The 12,706-nt window shown below is 35.9% G+C and overlaps 1 protein-coding gene across 5 annotated transcripts in view; it reads right to left on the bottom strand.

Annotated features, from left to right (window-relative positions):
• The window catches only part of LOC134806020 (homeotic protein antennapedia-like), a 252,761-nt gene that overhangs the window by 98,662 nt on the left and 141,393 nt on the right, over positions 1-12,706 (bottom strand). Inside the window, exon 1 of one of the 5 annotated variants that reach the window (XM_063779224.1) lies at positions 1,164-1,611. The exons of the other annotated variants lie outside the window; for them this stretch is intronic. The gene's annotated coding sequence lies outside the window, so the exon portion shown is untranslated. Of the gene's footprint in view, positions 1-1,163; positions 1,612-12,706 lie in introns of those variants that run through there. 5 annotated transcript variants of the gene reach the window in all.

Genomic DNA, 12,706 nt, shown 5'->3' with positions numbered 1-12,706 from the left:
AGTTGTAAATTGATTTACAATGTTCTTTTCAGATGTTATGAACAATTACCATGGACCAGAAAAAAATGGAATGCATTTTGTTTGAGAAATTAAAATGCTTTAAAGTTAACCACAGATGTAAAACAATAACCAATTAGTATTCGTAGTTTATTGTTAATTTTGTGTTTCTTATGTTAAAGCTAGCTTTATTGTTATCGTCTCTAATAACATTATATCTGTAAGCGATCAATTTAACGAGGCTAAAAGCCTAATTGCTTTGAAATGGAAGAGTTACGAGCGTTATCTAAAACTGTTTCGTGTCAAAAGTCATTGTTTATTTTGTAGATGAGATAAGACTGTAAATTTTCTATTTTTTCTGTGGGTCTAGAGTAATTCCCATGGACTTTGAATGCCACTAATGAAACATTAAGCTGCAAATTAGGTAATGTGTATGTGAGAATTCAAATTTGTATGCATTTTCTTAGTTCGAAACCATGCCGCGTTGTCGCAGTTTTATAGTGTAGCTTCTATATTTATAGTCGTTCGGTAAGAAAACATTGCTTCCGCCTGTCATGGTAAACTCGTAAAATTTTAGTTAACTTGTTATGTTAATCTTGTGGGATTTGGGAATTTAATTCGGAACTTTGTGTACAGTGCTATTGCAGATTCCAAAAATTAGAGCGTGCATTAATCAAAGTTTCGACGCTGCACCGAGCAAGAGCCGCTGCTAAGTTTCATTATTGAGTCGAAACAATTGCGTTCGATTCGATCGGCATTCGTTCGTTCTATATTTAAATCGTTAGGCGCGGGATAAACAATTTGAGAATTGCGCGGGGCGAGGTGTTGTCGCGCCGCTCCGCGTGATTTAGCGACGCCGGCGGATTTAAATCATAGTTGTCTTGTCTTCGGGAACCGGAATACGTATGCACTCGCTGCTGGCTGATATGAGGGAATCACTGAGAACTTGATATTTATGATTTGTTACGCTTTGTTTTGATGCGAGCGAATTGGCGTGAATAATGTGCTTATGTTGCTATTACTCACTTTTGTATAAAATTTCCGTAATATAGAGGCAACGTTAGTTATGTAGGTATTTTCCTTTAATAATGTAAATAATATTTAATTGCGCAAAATATTTCATCCTTCTCATATTTTCATTACACTTTTAAATTATGTTTACTTACCTTAAATATGTCTCGGCAGTTTCCGTTATGAACAATAACCGATCTCGATTAAGCGACCTTAAACTACAATCACATTGAATTCATACAAAACTGACCCTGTATTAATTCGTATTCTAAAATCTCTACCGTGCTGCTAATTTATTATGTTACATTATTTTGTACTTTATAATAAAAATACTAATTTAATTACAAGACTTTTGTACTACGAAAATAATAGACACGAAATAATAAAACACTGTGAAAACACTTGTCTATATAGTGGTCCAGGTAGGAGAATGACTTGTCGAATTTATTCAGTTTTGTGGGTCGCCGTGGAAGGCTACAGGAGTAGTAGTCGCGTAGTCGCGCGTGCGTTTGTCGCGGGCGGGCGGAGAGTCGCGCGTGGTGTCATGGCGCGGTCGCGACTGGGCGGGCGGCGCGTCGGCCGCCGGGCGCGCACTGCCGCGGCCTGGCCGCCCCCGCCCCGCCCGCCCAGCGCGAATGATTAAAAATTCTTCGGGAAACTTTGTTGGAATAGTAGCCTTAACGGTTTCCTTGAGTCTGTCTTTGTAGGTAGGTATTGGGTATTGGATAAGTGTTAAACAAATATTCGAATATCTTTGCGCACGTTCAAGCATTATACCTACTTTATATACTTATTATTCGTAGATACAATACATACGCACGTAAACAGTTCTGAACAAGATAGTGCTGTCTTTCATCATATTAAGATATTTTATGTCTAGTGTGGTGTGGATGAAATAAAATGATTTATCATTATCACTTACCTACACTGAAAATTTTGGTCAACGTATGTGTTACGCTTACGCTTGTAAGTTTCTTATTTTTTATTATTTAAGGAACAAACACTTACACAATTAGTACATGACTGGTACAATCTTAGAAGTGTCTGATGCACATTTGGTATGAGATTACATGTGATTGAAGCAATAAATCGTAACCCAGTTCTGATTTCATTCTGGGAACCGACAGGGAATCGTACACTAATGGCGTCCATCAACATTATGTTGTATTTAATAGGACATATTCCCAGGAAACATAACATAGCACCATGCTATGTAACAATCAATTATATTAAATATTAATTTGCGTTGAAACTATAAAACTGATTTCTAATGGGTAAGTTGCACACACTAGGTATATGCAACATCGACAGCAAGATAAATATTAATGTTCTAGAAAGCCCTTGATAGTCGTTTGTTCTTATCCGTTATTTTAATATTTGTATTTGTTAGACAGGGACAAATATTAACAAAGGTTTGCTATTATAAATAATGTGTTTGAGAAAGTTATTAATTTCTCATGATTTTTTAATTGGGTATTGGAAGATGGCCATTAGATTAGGCGGCAGGGAGAAGAGTATATTTAGAGAACTTTGGGCACACTAGGCAAACATAAGTTCGAGTTAAAAATGTAAACTGTTTTCAAGCCTACCCACATTCCAAAAACACAATTAAATTATTCACCGCCTTTTTATCTAGACTGCTAACTTCATTAGCATTTAGTAAGCCGTTTATAAAGCCGACCAAATCACGATAAGCGCCGCTGAAAGGTGACCGATCGCGGTAACTTTTGTTTCAGCTACCGAAACTACCGAAGCTACCGAAACTAAAAACTAGTAAAGGTTGGGAATGCGTGGCGCCCGATTGCCCCCACGACTTAAGTGCTGGTCGGATTATAAATGACCGCTATGTGTAGTCAGAACCACAGTTAATTATAAGCTTTACATTTCTAAACGCTCACTGCAGCCACCATGACTCTTTTCTGTTTGGCCCTATGGTTGACTGGTTTGCCATAAGGCATTAAGTCCTACTTCTGTACTTCTTTATGTGCATTAAAATAAATAATAAATATTGAGGCAAGAAAATAAGATTTGGCTGACAGAATTACGGGTGTATAATGTACCTAATACCTACGTTACCTTCGTAAGATATCTGTCTTACATTTTGAAGGCATACATGTGCACTAAAATGTTTATACCTACTTACGAAAGAAAATGCCCTTACTTAAAATTGAATTGGGTACCTTACTTAATGACCATTTAATTACAGCACAATAAATAAATAGCATTAATATCTAATACAAAATGTATCCGTTACGTAACTAGGTGTATATTTGTCGATTTTACAAGGGTCTACTGGGCAATTTGTGCAAAGGCCTATGATGTGACAAATTAAATAACCACATAAACTTATAACAATTAAAGCGCCATCTAATTTATACCTAACCGAGTTTACGCAGGTTAAGTTAGGTTTTCTCAATTTTGAATACGCTCCTGCACTGACCAGATTCTAAATTTACTTTTTCATCTGATTCAAAGTACCCATATTCTATTTCCAAAATTCCTATATACCTAACTAAAAAAATTAAGACGTATGACCTTACACATTTTCAAGTCCGGACTACACATACGCCCTAGCCCTACACAAAGGACCCCTCTATGTTTCCGTCCGCGTCCGAACCGGTGTAAGGGCCACCGAGGCCCTAACACACACCGCCCTTCTGCCGCTAGGGCTCCCCCCGCTACCGTGACGACCCACAAATATAATTTGGCAACTTTCCCCCCGCTGCCTACTCATCGGCGATGCAGGGCATTAATATGCGTTAAAAGTTTGCATGTTCGGAGATCTTGCTGGGGTGCCGGAATACTTGGACGACGAATATCTATCTGAAGTATTGATCGTTAGGAGTTATAAATATAAATATGATTAAGAACCAACCTTTAAAAAAACAGTAGGTAAAGTACAGTCTCAAAAGCAAAATTTTTCAAAGGTAACAACAGCAACAATACTTTAATTTTACTTATTTGAGTAAAATTTAAGTATTGTCCGGCAAATAGGTATAATAAATTATTTTTAGTTCCTCGTTTGACCTACCTTGTGTGGAGGACACAAAATATAGTGTCTAAAATCGAGTTCATTTACAACTAAGCTACACTAAATTCAATACAGAGCAAAATGCAAAGCAAACAAATGAACGCATGCAACAACCCACACATATAAAACAACGTACACGAACAAAATATGATAGTCATAGAGCGAACATTGCAACGTCACCGGACGCTGTTCGCAAAATCGCGACACACTTTTTAATTTATTTCGTCCACAAAAAGCTATTTTGCTTTATTTTCATTTCAACGGAGACTTGCGCTGTAGCGGGATCTCTATTTTTATTTATTCCGTGCTACGGTTTTTTCTTTTTTTCAATTTTGCTCGATCGACACGGGACGGGGCGGAACGTCGGATCTCATTTTAAATTGAATTCGTCTTTGCATTTTTCTTTGTTTCTAATTGGTGTTATTTGCATGTTCCTATTGTTCCGGTTTGATTGGAGTCCGTTACGCTAAGAGAAATACGACTATAAATAAAGTACGGAGTAATCGATACAGTTGCGTGATATCAGAGGCTTAAGGTAGCTTGAAGGCTCTTTGCAAATTAGTTTCTTTCTTTCAAATGTAATAAGAGTTTTTTTCTACTTCCGAGTCGTGAAGCAATAAAGCGTTACCCTAATCGCCTTTTATACACCTACCTATCTATTTATCAGGATTATAATTTTGTATTAATAGTAGAATAATAGGTAGGTATGTAAGGCCAAAAAAATTATAAAAACTTATTTATAAGTATTTCTCGGCCATTTTTAAACAAATTGAGAACGGGTTTTTTAATGGACGTACTCAATTATTTTTGAATCATCTAATAATCCAGGAAGATCTTTGACTTTTGCCTGCATGTTGTTTTGATTTTTTTTAAACTAAACCAATTTTATAAAACTACGGTATAAAAGCGAGAAAATCTTTAAGTTGTTAATTTCATGTCAATTACGACATTACCATTTCAAGGCATAAATGAAAAACGATATGGCATCTATTTCTATGTCTAACGGTCGCTCGATCGACATTCCATTTAAAATTGACACAATCGAATAGATTGTACGAATAGCGTTGTCAGGGCGAATCAAAAGGGCGATACACACGGCCGTGCGGGACAGAGTGGGGATGCATTCAATTTGACTGCCCCTTTATATGTATTAATGCTTAAGGGTGCTTGAACAAGAAATGGATTGTCGGCGGAAAGTTTTGCTGTGAATGTTTTATATGGCTAATCAGAATGAGTTAATTTGAAAACCAGTAATTTATTTCTGTATTAGGTAAGAATAATTATGGACTTTGTGTTCTTTTATGTCATTTTGTAATTTCTAATTCTTATCATTATTTTAACCCTTAAACAGGCCTGACGCATTTTTTACTTTTGGTTAGTGATTCCGGTAGATAATAACGTTAAAAGAAAACTAATTTCTGTTTTTTTTAGTATCATTATTTCAATAAAAAAAACCCTGTGGCTTTTATATGCCCACTGCCCGTTACGGACGGTAGCATGTGGTATATATATAGCCACTGCACTGCTAGCCATACCGAGTAGTTTTAAGGGTTAGTCGCTTCTTTACATATTAATCGATGAAATAATAAAATCACAACGTATATAAGAAAATACTGCTATTTATCCATGTTTACATTAGTAGACAGCAAAATAAGGTCTAAAAGTTACTACTAGTTACTAAAAATAAATACCTGTTTAAAATAGTGAATATTGTACTAGAAGGGTTTATTAATAGTAATAATCTTACCTTTAAATGTCATGTAAACTCCCTGCAGGGCAGTGGTCACATATATACCACTTGTACGTGCCCCAAACGAGCAGAGGTTACATATGGACCACAAACTTTAAGAGCAAATATTTTACTAAAAAACAAAAACTGTGATAATTTATGATTTACTACACATAGATTATCTAATAATCAACCAAAAAAATACAACACAAAGCACTTTCTGTATTTGTTATCGGCATAACACACATTTATATCGGGAGGAACGTACATAAACGGCCATTTATTGTCGATTTGAACTTGACAACTAAAATGTCAAAGAAATTTGTTTTGACATCTCCCATTTTTTTACGTTCGGAAATCGCCCACTTTATAGACTTCATGGTAATGACATTTTGTGATCGTTGTCTTTTCTCTGCTCGGCAAAAAAAAACATTTGTTATGTAGTAGCTATAGATAGTATAGATACATTACCTGTTTAAGGGTTAACTAAAGTAACTAAACCTATTTTGTACTTAGTAGTACCGTCAGCTACCTAAATCGCAATTTTAACTAACACAATATCACTTATTTGATTTATTGAAAAGATACGACCATCAAGAAAAGAGCATTCTCCCATTTTAAATTCCGGCAACTCACTTGCAACCCCTCTAGTTTTGTAGGTGGCTATGACCGACGTTAATTGCTTACCATCAGGGACTCTTCGCTCATTTGCCTCCTATGTCATAAAAAAATCCATACCTAAGTTATATATTTTTATAAACTACATACAATTACGCTATTACCTCCCACATTTCGAACCAAACCTCAACCGACTCGCCACAATATTCGACGCACCGCAACAGTCATTGATAGTGACTGTAGCGATAGCTCGCTAATGAATATGTATGCAGGCAGGTGCGCCAACATGATTAACTGGGTGCCGCGCTCGATTTTCGTTCGATAGTTTTATCGATTGGATTTTATCGAGCGCTTTGATAATACGCTTTCATTTTCTTTTTGCAATAGTGTTGTGTTAACGTGTATTTTTTTTTTTCGTTTATGTAAAAGTATTTAAATTTTGCATTTTAATTAAAAGGAAAGTTAAATTAATGCAAGCAGTGTTATTAAACATGTATTTTATAATTAAGAATGGTAGTTATAAGTAGGTATAGCATGCTCATATTTATTTACAAATTATGATTATTTTGACATGTAAAATAGGCATTTATTAGAACTAAAATGAGCCAGAGCGAGGTTAAATAAAATTACATAGTTATCAATCCTGATTACGACAATTTACGTTTATTTAATGATCGTTTTGAACGTAATAATGTAAACAATACCTTAATAGCGTAATAATTATCAGTCAATTTGTCTATCATCCAAGAGGCCGACTAATGCCCGTCATTAAGGAAAGACCGTAGGCCTCGTTTACTTGCTAACTGAAGTCGCTACTGCATTTTATTTAATTACTCTATCTTATCTTATCTTTGAGCAATGATTTGATTGGGCTTGCAATGTTCGCTGGTTTGAATTTGATTAAATTAGGTACTCTGTTACACCTAAATCCATACAATCAACTACATAATAGTTGGTAGGAAGGTATGTACCATACCAAATAAATACTGGGTTTTAATTACGCTCCATTTTCAGGGCCTTTATATGTTAAATTGAACATATTTGATATGGCTGATTATTCTGTGTTACTAGTATCTATCTAGTAATAATATAAAAACCCACATAATCCAACAAATTATATTTTTGTCTGTATTCAAATATCATATGACATCATTTTCGTTTACTGTGTACCTATCTGTCAATGTGTGGCAACCAACCAACCTGAGTTGATATTTTTTATCCATTGCCTTCTGACGTCACAATCACACAGGCTAAACTCACCGCTATAAACGCCCTACCGTCGTTAGCGGCTCAAAAACTGTTACACATTTAATTATATTGCATGTGGTCTGATTAATTAATATGTATCAGAAGCTTAATGGTTACTAATTAGATCAATCTGCTTGTTCAATTTACTTCGAGATAGCGAAAGACTGATTGTTCGAGTGAAGACACGTGATTATATTGGGTTTACTTTAAAAATTTATGACTCGTTTAATTTATAACCGGTGTAATCTTGACTTGATGTCTACAATTATGTTTTTACTGTGATTTTGGCCGTAAAATTATGCTGTACACATTCATCATCTCAGGTTATGAATAAATTTGGTACTGCCACTGAGTTTCACTCAATTTTAAGAATAATATGAACGGAACAAACTACAAAACAACTTTACTTAAAGTCGTAAATTACAACAGGTTTTATTCTTTCTGCTACAAAGAAACACTATTTTAAATAAGTCTTCATGATCATAATAAGATCACTAATAGAAACAAAATTCCTTATTGACACCTGGAACATTCTTGAAAAAACATATCATAGATAAAATTGCCACAATAAAATCTTAAGTCCCGCTAGACATCCAGAAGCGGTATCATGGTCGCATTTTTAACACCTGTCGTGCCATGCGTCACTCCCGCACTTACATATTTGTTAAAACGTGGCAGGCATGGTGACAAATGATAAAGAGCCGACCATCATAGCCCAACAGCCATAAAATACGCCGTCTTAAACCCAGCGTGCACCGTGCGAAATCATCAATGGGAACAGCTCATTAAGTATGTAAACAGCTCGGATACATTTAAATCGATAGATAACTAATAATTTAATAGACCAGTTTAGAAACGGGTTCGTTCTCACGCATAAAGTATTAACAAAATATAAGATTATTAGCAGGATTTAATAGATACCTACCTATCCAAGTATCCAATGTAATCATAAAAGTGTAACGCTACTTTTAGAGATTTTTTTTCACACGTTCGATATTTTAGTTGCTAAGAGTGTTTAACAGTCGCTATCGGATATGTAACCCTTGTTATATCATCATCTTGTTACATCTTACATCAGAGCGGCCACGGCCATGATGCTTAAAAATATCGGAACTCTAACCCCTGAACCATAGAGGCGTGTCCAGGTATTTGCGCGTCGCACCTTAGACACTCCAAGAAATGTATTTTTTTTAAATGACCTAGATTTATACTAACAGATATACTTACCTATTTTTACTTTATGCAACAAATCATTTGCACAATTCAATTGACCAGTTTAGTAACGCGCGTTCTCACGGCACGTGTAAGCAAACTAACGAAATGTCCTAGACATCCAATTTGAATAATCATAAAACAGAAACCGGTTAATTGTGAAATGGCGTCGGACGAAATTGGTCACTAGACCATCTAGATTATTCATTAAGTAGTAATCGAGCCGCTAGAATTGAATATTAACGTCGCAAATTAATAAAATATCGCGTAAATTGGTTATCTTCTGTGCACTTTGGCAGGTCGATAATATGTAACTATTAGGATGATTGCACATCTGGATAAAAGTAACGCAGCACCTGGGCGAGTTTTCAATCAATCAATCAACTAATTAGGTACTTATTTCACACATTTGTCCACAAAATTGCACTCAAAGCCAAACGCATGCAAGTATCATAAATATTATGTAGAGGAAAGTCTAGTAATTCCTAGAAGACTAGGTAATAACCGCGACTTTGGGCCCGATTCGGATTTTGAAATAGACATCTATTAGACATCACCAAGATACGATAACGATATGTTTAAGATCTAACCTGTCAAATTTGGGATTTACGCGATTCTGGAGATACTGTTGAACGATTTCCACAGGATATGACTTAGAGATCCAATTCACATCTATTGATATCTTACTCTATCTAACGTAAAAGTGACATTGGTTGCCCGAATTGCGCTGCAAAAGAGAACTAGTTGATATCTAAACTATAACGTATCTAGAATGGATCTAGTACGCGTCGTCTCTTGTGAATATCTTGAAGTTCGAATACGGCAGTGTAACTTGGTTTAAAAAACATATCAAATGTATGACCTTAGTAAAGCTCACTAGCTCAGAAAGGTTTATCTTGCTTACGATTTACTTCCCTATACCTAATGAGTAGATTATTGACTGCCGTCATAATAATTTAAAAATAAAACTTAAAATCTCCCTTTGCCAACAAGCATTCTAATGAAACTTATCTAACTAATGTTTCCGCATTTTATTTAAATTCGTAAAACACCGTTCGTATTTCCGAAGTGACATTTGGTTGCTTATTTCTGATTTTTCGACCAGGAATGCTCAAATAGACCGAGATTTACGTTCAGCCGAGTGCTATTACCGTCGACGGTTCCTAAGATTTATACGAATTTGAAACAAGCCAGGACAAGTCGAAGGGAAATTTTAATTGAATTATTAACTCATTTCGAGATGAGTAAGTCAGTTTTGGAGCCGAGGCGTGGGTTACGATTAAATCTCGGAAAGTGATAGCTGCTTCGATGTTGCCAATTTCGAGACTTAAATTCAGTTTCTTCTAAAGTTAGTGCTTTGTTTTGTCCGGTATTTGTATGATTTGTGTATATGTAGATGAAAAATATTAGGTAAAGAGACATGAGAATTAAAAAAATCACAACGTCAATAAAATCTAATAAAATGTATATCCTGATAAATATTCATTTTAGTGATAAAAAGCAATGCACAATGCCCGCCTACAGACCTGCAGGCCAATTTAGCTGTCAACAAACATTAAGTGCAAGTTGTGTATCGATTTAAAACCCATTCTCTCTAATCTAAGTTTACTTTTACCATAAGCAAGTAATACAAAGGCTATCTACCTACATATTTCTCTGCTATCTTTAAAAAACAGAACAAAGTCTGGGTTCTACATAAGATACTGCGTTTTGTTTTCAGTGAGTTCTTTTACCTACTAAGTTAAAGGAGCACTCGAGAATTGTCGAAACCCCGAACCACAGACTACACACTACACAGACACCGCATTATGAAGCGTTTACAAAGAAGAGGCCACCACACTGGTGTGATTTTACTTTTAAAATGCTACGATTAATGCAGCACAATTGAGTTGTATTTTATCACCATTTTATACCATAACAGCCCTGGATGCCTAGCCAAGGGGCCAATCGTTTGAGCTACGACATCGAAACGCTATCTTTCTCTCTATGGCACTAACATGTAAGACTGATACAGAGAGAAAGCGTTTCGTTGACCTAGCGCTAACAATTGGCCTAAATTAAGGTTTTATTGCGCCACCCGCATCCAGCGGACTCCCGCGATCTTTACCTTTGCCTTTGCGGGTGGCGCAAGACCGGTCATTGTGGTACTCTTTGGGGGAGGCCTATGTCCAGCACTGCAGTGGACGTCCTCTGGCTGATATGATGATGAAGGTTTTATTAAAGTACGTAGGTAATGCATTTGTGTACATAATTTTAATTTACATGAGTACTGCGGGTTACGACAACTGTGGGCGCAACTGAAATAAGCGGTCCCGCTCCCATACTAAATTTGTACGGTAGCGCTTATGATGAGTGATGACCTCGATTGTCTTATGTGCTCCGTCTAGTATCTGAGGTGGTCTGTGCTCCGAGCATAGCAGACGTAGCTGACGTGGGTTCTTTCCTCTTTTTGGCTCACCGAGCGAAAACTAACTGGGAAAAGAATCCTATTCACTTTTACTTTGCTCTCGAGTGGGATAATTATTACGTGCTACCTGCTACCATAAAATCCAGTAACTAAAGTCCTTAAGAGCCAACGGGAGTGGTCATTTCCCCATACAAACGTACTCCTCGTTTTCCTCCGTGGTTTTTGAAGCTTGATTTTTTCAACACAGATTAATATTGTCAATATCTGTGTCGGACCGTTTTGCTTTTTTTGATATTTTTGTTTTTTAAGGCGCTAGAGCCCTTCAAAAATGGCCAAAATGGCCTAATTGACTATGCCGCAATGAGAGGCGTGGCATTCAAAACTGATATCAATTAGCCAAAAAAGCAAAACGGTCCAACACAAATAATTTTATAATCATTTAGATTTCCAAATTTGGTTACGATTGGTTAAGTTTTGGAGGAGGAAACAGAGGAGTACGAAACCTCGATTTTTGAGATTTTTACGCAGGATTTTTCGCCTTGTCCTTATCGCACTACTTTTAGGTGCCGCTTCCGTTAGCGAGACGGGTATATTTACCTAAAATATTTAAAACTCAGCTCCTGTTTCGTCTTAAGTACAACTATGGTCTAGTTTTTAACGTTGATTCTTAACGAGCCTTTATGATTTGTACTCGTTACATTTATTTTGGAGCTTAGATACACTAATGCTCTTATCTAAAGTGTCATTCTATGGAACTTGCTATCTATGTAAACAAACCGCAATATTGAAACTGTCAAAAATTATGAATTTACTAGGGACTTTTGTTGTGGACTAACGTTACCTGATTTTACGGTACCCTTGAGGCAGGTTCTGTAATAGACAGCGAAAATTACGATCTCACGTTATTAATCGTCATTCATGCGTAATACATAAATAATTATTTCAAATGATTTGTTGTATATAGTAAGTTTAAATTACCTATTGATATTATTGTTCTTACAAGCGTTCTATAAAAAATATACACATGCATTAAACATAAATAATAGTGAGAACATAAATTCCCATCAAGCGTTGACATTACATTTTTTACATTGGCAAAATATACTACAAATATATTCATGTTTTTAATAAACAACATTCGCGTCATCCATTTCCATTAGAATATTAGGCAAAAAAATGGTGACAGAATTAGGGGAGGCGTTTAAAATAATATAAATTTAGATGTGGTGTATAAAGCTTTCAGCGCGCCCCGCCGAATCCGACTCAAGTTGTGTAAATCACAAAAAGAAGGAAATGAGGTGCGGGGCACACCGCATGCACGTGGATTGAACGTTCCTTGGAATATAACAAGGTATAAAAATATTTTAGTTATAAAAGTTCTGTTGCTATATATAGCTTGCAATTACAATAATTCAATTGTAAAATGGGTATTGGACTCGGTACATTTTACGGG

Source organism: Cydia splendana, chromosome 2, assembly GCF_910591565.1.
Source record: "Cydia splendana chromosome 2, ilCydSple1.2, whole genome shotgun sequence".
Lineage (NCBI taxonomy): Eukaryota > Metazoa > Arthropoda > Insecta > Lepidoptera > Tortricidae > Cydia > Cydia splendana.
This window is presented reverse-complemented; position numbering and strand designations above follow the sequence as displayed.